The sequence below is a fragment of the Microplitis demolitor genome, chromosome 1 (assembly GCF_026212275.2).
Source record: "Microplitis demolitor isolate Queensland-Clemson2020A chromosome 1, iyMicDemo2.1a, whole genome shotgun sequence".
NCBI classification, from domain to species: domain Eukaryota; kingdom Metazoa; phylum Arthropoda; class Insecta; order Hymenoptera; family Braconidae; genus Microplitis; species Microplitis demolitor.
In genome coordinates, this window is record NC_068545.1 from 15,350,327 (window position 1) to 15,357,834 (window position 7,508).

General features: G+C 26.3%; 1 long non-coding RNA gene across 2 annotated transcripts; it reads right to left on the bottom strand.

Moving 5' to 3' along the window:
- Positions 1-303: 303 nt before the first annotated feature.
- Positions 304-6,693, bottom strand: LOC103572030 (uncharacterized). Of its 2 annotated transcripts, XR_008403892.1 has the most exons (5): positions 6,538-6,693; positions 6,392-6,438; positions 6,013-6,266; positions 1,609-1,836; positions 304-927 (listed from the first exon to the last, which is right to left on the bottom strand). It is a non-coding gene; the product is annotated as an uncharacterized LOC103572030 (long non-coding RNA). The 2 variants fall into 2 exon arrangements; XR_008403891.1 differs by lacking the exon at positions 1,609-1,836.
- Positions 6,694-7,508: the final 815 nt, after the last annotated feature.

Here is a 7,508-nt window from a genome sequence, read left to right on the forward strand (position 1 = left end):
TTTAATTTAAATTTTTGTTTCTTTAATTATTCAAAGATATTTTTTCTTTACTTCTTAAACGAGTTCAACACCAAGTGTACTGTTTAATTTAAAACGGGTATTGAAATTTTTTTTTTTTTTTTTTTTTTTTAATATGTATTCAAAAACATCTTTTCGAGCTCCAAAACCGTATGAAATTTTTAAGTTGGTTTGTACGGTTAACGGTTCATCGATTTTTTTCTTTTTTTTTTTTCAAGATGAATAAGTGTATTTTTATTCAGAAAATTTTGTTCTTTCAAATGTAAATTGAAAATAAACCTACAAAAAAATAGGTCATACAGTTGTGTAATTTTGGTCGGTTTTTGAAAGTTGTCCGAGATTGAAATTTTCTTTAAAATTTCAATTTTTAGTTTAAAATAAATATTGATATGAGTTTTTTTTCTAAGGTACGAAATTGATTTAAAAAAATAAGATTTAATCGTTGTTTTTTAACTTACCGCTATGAAAATTGATAATTAAAAAAAAAAAAAGAATTATTATTGGTTTCGGTCCAATTTTCAAAAATAAAGTTTTCATCAGAGCCACGCGAGAAATGCATGTTTTTGACGGTCTAATAGTTTTTTGAGTTCGAAGAGCCGAAAAATTTTCAAGTAATTATGTTTTCGAGCTCAAGGAGCTCAAAAACAGTGGGAAGTTTTGGGGCTGGTCTGCAGGGTTTACCGGTACACAGATTTTTTTTTCTCTTTTCTTCACATTTACTGAGTAACCGACGTAAAAATATAAGAAAAGTCCAAAACAAATAATTTTTTTATTTTGATGATGATTACTTTTTTTAAGAAACAAAACTCGTTTCTTCAATTCTTTTGCAAAACTTTATTTAATCACCCCGAAAAAAACGGTTCGATACATCAATTGAAAAATTTACAGGGTTATTGGGGGTACATCAAGCTAAAAAAAGAAATTAGAAACATTAGTCTTTTCATTGATATTTACAAAATAACGTTTGATTTACGGAAAAACTCAAAAAAAGGTATTTTTTTTTGTATTTACTTCTAATGAGTGTAAAAAATAAATAAAAAAATTTTTTTTTTAAAAATGATGAAAGGCTCTTGTAAGAAATTTATTCTAGTTTTTAACGCCGATCTTCAATTTACTGTGCGATCATTAGTACCTGAAATATTGACTGTCGAAACAAAAAGGATCATTTTTCGTTTGACGGCTGATATCTTAGCGACAAGTTGTTGTACGAATCTCTAAAAAAATACAGATTGCAGCAAAATAAATTTGCTAACTGGCTCATGAATTGTTTTATCTGGAAATATTTTTCCACGGCCCATAGACTCTTTGCAAAATAAAATTTTAAAAACTTTTGTTTCGCGATATTTCTTATGTTTGCGCAATAGCTATAGCTCTGAAAAATTATTTATAAAAATGCACCAAAATAAGAGATTTTAAGCTACAAAATGTTATTTTTTTCAATTTTAATACGATCATTTTTCACGGAGTTACAGCTTTGCAAAAATGATTAAAAAATTTTAAGAATTTTTTGGTTTCTTTAATTTTTGGCAAGAGTATATTTAAAAGGGAAAATGTATTTTAGGTCCTGGTAAAATAAAGATATTTGTTTACATTTTTCAATATCAATGAATTTCTCGAATTAATTGAAGTATTCATTAGAGTATTGTTTTATTTTGTGGAAATATTTTAGGTCGTGTATGACGGTTACAGGATAAGTTTATCTTATTAAATTCTCATTTTTTTTTTTTTTTTTTTTTTTTTTTCCTCCCAAATTATCAATCACTTAGTGATGATAGATTGTACTTTGGCTGACAGGGGCCAATTTAGTATAAGGAGAATCTATAATAGAAAAAAATTTATAAAATATTTTTATTTTGATATTGAATTGTTATTTTGTCAACTATCAATCAAACTTAAATCCCCATTATTTAAAAAATGTTCAAAAAATTTCATACATGCATATATATCTTGTGATATACATTAGTGTATAGTAATGATATAAAATTAGGCTCGTTTTCGAAGAGTGAGAGTAAAAAAAGAGAACGACTAATTTTTTATAGAGAACTTCAGATAGTTGATTTGACTAAACATTATATAGGTAATGTACCAAACTAACTTTCACATAAGCAAAGTATAGAAAATTTAATTAGTATGAGATTATAATTGTAATTACTATTACGATGACAAGATCAGATATAATTATCAGACGTACAGGTACGTACGAACCATTAAAAGTAATAAAATAAATACTTTTTAAATACATAATAGTTGTGAAATTTACAGGTTATTTTATGCACAATAAAATACAACTGACGAAACTAAATTATAATGGGACATGTATAAGTTATGTGAAATGAAAACCATATTTTCAACATTTTTTGATTTCATTAGAATTTTCAAGGCTATTAAATTATTGAAAGAAATGGTCAAAACATAAAGCTAAAGGTCATAAATTGAAGCATATCAAACAAGCTTTAAGATAATTTTTACTGGAATCGTTTATCAGTTTTAGTTTTAATGTTATATGAACTTAAATAGTGAATAACAATTGATTTTTCCAAACAACCATAATTTCAAAACTAATCAATCGATTCAGCCCATCTTCGAATCTGATCAAGATAATCGCTTATAGAATAATTGTAGAAAATTTCATTAAGCTCCGATAAGAACTGTAGGTGCTATCGTAATGATAAGAGCAGTGATAATCATCGGGATTAGAGGTACGTGACTGTTCATAACGATTGAGGTGTGCAAAAATTAGTTGAAAATAAAAAAACATTAACTATGGTGATAAAGTAACAGTTTATAATGCTCATGAAATATGATAATAAACATATCGCATGGCACCCAAGAAACCAGAGTATAAGCTCATAAATTATAATATTCTTTGCACTAATGCACAGAAAAAAATAATCGGTAGCAGCTACGCATTATTCCGGTAACAGTGACCGAAACAATCCGTAGCCGCTACCAATGCTTTCGATAGCAGTTACCAATTTTTTTAACGTCCCGCGATAGAGATCAATAAATATGAAATTTTTCGCTGGAATGAACAAGAAATCCTGATATTTTGGAAAATGTTCATGTTTGGAATAAATAGTATGCATTTATAGACGATTCCTACCACGGACAAACCGTGCAAATATAAAACTCCAGCAAATTTCATTTTTGACCGCCAAATAAACTAGTAGATTACTGAAGTCAATTTGGTAATTTTTTCTTGGAATCTGTTCGGATTCTATTAAATTGTGAAATTTACGTCAATACGTGTGTTGTTCGTCAATTTGCTGTTGTTATTTGTCGATAGAGATCAATAAACATGAAATTTTTCGCTGGAATGAACAAAAAATCCTGATATTTTGAAAAATGTTCATGTTTGGAATAAAAAGTATGCATTTATAGACGATTCCTACCACGAACAAACTGTGCAAATATAAAACTCCAACAAATTATATTTTTGACCGCCAAAAAAATTGTTAGACTACTGACGTCAATTTGATAGTTTTTTGTTAGAGTATCTGCGGGTTCCATCATTTGTAAATTTCAGTTCAATATATGTGTTGTTTATAAATTTGCCGTTGTTATTTTTTAATATACATTAATAACCACGGAATGGTCAACTTGAATGACTGAGAAATCCTATTATTTTGATACATATTCAAATATAATAAATAAATTATATACACTGATAGAAGGATTTGTTTAGGAGTAATAAATTGATTTATTAAATTTTTCTCAACTGACTTTTTTGGATTTAACAAATATTTAGTAATTATTAACAATATTTATTATAATGAAATAAGTAACTTCTTTATTATTAAGAAATATTTTTAATGCTAACAAAGCCTTATTAACATAAAAGAAATATTTGTTAGCACCAAACAAGGCTTGTTAATATTTAATAAATATTTCTTAGACGAATTTGTCGGTAGAGGGCTACACACGAGCCTGTAGTGGTGTACAAGTATTAAAAAAGCTATATGTGTGTGTCGTTGCGACGTCATATTGTTTACTCCGTTCTAGCTTGCATTGTTGGTTAAACGTAACCTACAACTGAAGCTCTCATATACTTAAATAATATTTATATCAGAAGTATTTTGTAAATTGTCATCCATATTATAACTATGAAAATATGGAAGCCTTGTTAATTTTATTCAGTTCAATTTTAATCAAATATAAAACCATTAAAAACACATGTACTATCGAACGGATTTTATGTTATTTCTCAGCGTAGTTTAATATAAGAAATTTTAATTTGTTTATTCTAGTTATAGTGTTAATTACTATGAAATTGTATTTTGAAATTAAAAGAACAGAAAATTTTATACGATGGTTGTTTTAGTTATTTTTGTTTATAAATACAAATATTAATGAATGTGTGTAGCTGCATGCAAAAACATATATAGATATATATTCTTGAACTGTGTGATTTTATGAATTAAATTTTAATAAATAAGTTAATAGATAATTTCTTAAATATGAAAAAAAAATTTGTTCAAATAATAAAAAATATATTAAATATAAAATATTCATTTATTAATTATTAAAAAGTGATTCATTAAATGTTAAAAAGTGATTTATTAAATACTAATAAATCATTTTTTAAATGGAAAGAAATCGTTTATTAAATATTAACAAATCGTTTATTAGATGCTAAGAAATATTTATTAAATACAAAAAAATGATGTTTAAGAAATGATTTGTTAAATATTAATAAATATTTCTTAAATAAAGCTCCGTTAAAAAATAATTTGTTAAATATTAACAAATCTTTTTTAATACTAAGAAATCCTTCTATCAGTGTAGTTTTACAGGATTTGCATGACGGACAATCTCTGCAAAGCTTTATTTCTGTCGTTGATCATTTTTGAATGCTAAGTGGTGTACGAATTGTTTACAGCTAATTTGAAAGTGTTAGAACGGACTTTGGTTTGTTTTAGCCTGAATGAGGATTTATAGTCTATTGATATTCTATTAACGCATTTACAGTTATTATTTTTCATTAATGTATTTAATTTTCACTGCACAAAAACATTGTAGAATTTTTAAAAATATTGATATTTAATAAGATTATTATATACCTTGAAACTATTTTCATTACGAAGAAACTGTGCTAAGGAGTAAACTTTTAGCAGATAATTTTGAATCAATGGACTACATATGCGGTTTTGTTTTTTTATTTAACTTTAATCAGAATTTCTAGATTTTCCACTAGCTTTTTTAGAATTCGCAGCTATTGCTAATCGATATATATCATTAATCATAAAATTCTCACTTCATAGAACGAAATTCACCGTATCATGGACATTGCATTCCAATACAGATTTATACTTTCAAACAATTTGCGAAAATCTTTAATTTGCGCGGAGAACATTTCTATACCCCAACTCAGAAAATAACTTTTGCCAAGCAATTCTACAGTAACGGGGTAAGCTTGTCTTTTCGTTTCGATTCGAATCAACTCAAGTTTTCCAGCCTACTTTTAGGCTGCTACTGAATTAACAATTTTTATGTTTCGATATAGATTATTATGCAGTAAGTTTATTTGGTCAGAAGAAAAAAAATTTCAATAACTTTTACTCTATCATTTTATCCCAGACAAAATATAATGTATTTTTAAAGTATTCTCTACACCTACACACGATTTTAATTTCAAATGTGGCTAGATGAAAAGTGAAATATATGTAATACAAAACAAGATAAAATTTACGACAAATTTCTCCTTTAAATATTCGCATCCAATTTACCATCTCATATTCCGAACATACATTCCAGTAAAATTGAATTTTTAACTTAACAATAATAATCAGTCAAACTAACCATTGAAATGAGAACTATTTGAAATGAATTTTTCTATTAAAGTATTTTATGTATGGATAAGTGTAACTATTGCAGACTTCCAAAATCTTCTAAATTTCCAACAAATCAATTAATGAAAATAATGGAATTGGAAACAATGATTTTACAAGTCATACATTTATTTAAAGATGCATTTTTTAATATTACTATACTTACATTTTATTCATTCATCTCAAAATAAATAAATTCCGTATCATTAGCTACATCCACATTCACTTGTATTGTCATTTTTTAAATATAAATTTTTGCATAGAAATAGAGGATATATAATTTGCATAATTAATCGCATTAACCTTAAACATGTTTTTGTTAGTTTAAATTAGCCAAGAAAGTCATTTCACTGTTTTTATTATAGCAGCTATATTTTAATTAACAAAATGATATTGTTCATCATCATGGCATCTGAAAAACTTTATTATTTTTCATTTGTCAAGATAACTACAAAATTTATTATTAATTGAAATTATATTCATTGATGTTTCTACCATCAAATACTTAAAAAAAATCATGCAATTCATTTAATTTATCTACTTACCTTCACATTATTTATCAATTTTAAAACTAAATTTTCCACATTAACGCCTACAAAATTGTGAAATCATAATTATCTTACTATTTAAGATTTATTAACTTGACTACTTATATTTAAAAAGGTAACCATTAAGTCATTATGTTAATTACTTAGAGAAAATTTGTTTTTTTATTAACACATCATTAACAATGTCTTCTCAACATATTTATTATTTATTTAATCAAATTTGACCATCAAATCGTTTTGTTTTCAAATGAAAAACAGAAAAGAGTTACAATATACCTTAACACATCAAAATCTAAATAATTTTGTAAATTAGTCAATTTCAAGGATTAGTTGCCATCTCTCAGAAAAACGTGACATTAATATAAACCCTCTACTTTATCTTAACATTATTCGGTAACAAGAATTATAGTTAGTAATATTTTTAATCTATAACATGTAAACACTGGATGGCAGCACTTGTATTATTATATGACGTCTAGGTCTCCCTTCTTAGTCCCTACTTGTACTATATGCCTACGACTACCAGCTACCAACACTAGTCTAGTTTTGTGCAAATCGTCACGGATCCCAAAAGTTTCCTTGAATTTTCTGTCAAATTTCCGTCAATTTCGGACTTTTCCATTTTTTACGACAATTTGTATGCAACTTGCTATTGAAATTGACGTCAATTTACTGCCCGAATTAGAATGCGAATTTACTTTATAAGTTGACTAGAAAAAAAAGTTCAATTTTCAGGCAAATGTTAGGTCAATTTATTGTTTATTTGACTTGGAAAATTGTTAGGTATTTATTTACCGTTGAATTGTTGACAATTTTATGTATAAATTTGCTTACCTTCTGATTTGATAAGAATGAATATTATCGACTTTTTTTTTCGTAAAAAATTACCCTTAAATTGAAGAAAAATTAACCGCAAATTTTTATATTCAACTTTTGCTGTCAAATTGTCAGCAAATTCGGGCAGCAGATTTCAGGTAATTTTAACATTAAATTGCCGTCAATTTCAAGCTAAAGTGGTTATTAGGGTACATCTCCAGTGAAGAATTAAATGTCTTCGCTAAAAACTGTTCACGCTACTTTTGTTGAAAACTTTGTCTTATAATCATTTTATTCA